Source organism: Marmota marmota, unplaced genomic scaffold, assembly GCF_001458135.2.
Source record: "Marmota marmota marmota unplaced genomic scaffold, marMar, whole genome shotgun sequence".
NCBI lineage: Eukaryota > Metazoa > Chordata > Mammalia > Rodentia > Sciuridae > Marmota > Marmota marmota.
In genome coordinates this window covers 40,024-40,503 of record NW_025999898.1, presented here as the reverse complement: position 1 = coordinate 40,503, position 480 = coordinate 40,024, and positions in this window count along the sequence as shown.

Below are 480 nucleotides of genomic sequence, written 5' to 3'. Positions count from 1 at the left end.
GGAGGGAGGGAGGAAAAGAAAGAAGGAAAGAAAAAAGGGAAGAAGGAAAAAAGAAAGAAGGAAATAAGAAGGTGTTCATAGCACCCAAGTTTTCTCTTCAGGGGCATTTTGCGAGGTCTTGGGAACATAGCCACACTGTATGACTTTCTTGCTGTGCATCTTCTTGGACCTCTGGATCTGCAGATTGGCAACCATATCTGCAGCATCAGCCCCACCCAGCCTCCCCTAGGCTTTGCTTGCTCCCCTCCAGGGTCTGCTGTGAGGCTGAGATCCTGGTGCTCAGGACAGGCTCCTGCTGTGGCCACTGTGCTTGAGTGCTACAGGGCGTGAGGCAAACCTGGTGGGGCACCAGACACCAGCAGAGAGCATCTGGCTAGCTGGATGGGACAGGAGTATGCATGGGAGCATTGAGCAGGCAGCCAGGACATTCTCCAGCAGCTGCTCTGTCCATTGCCCTGAGCCTGGAGAAAAAGAGAAAGG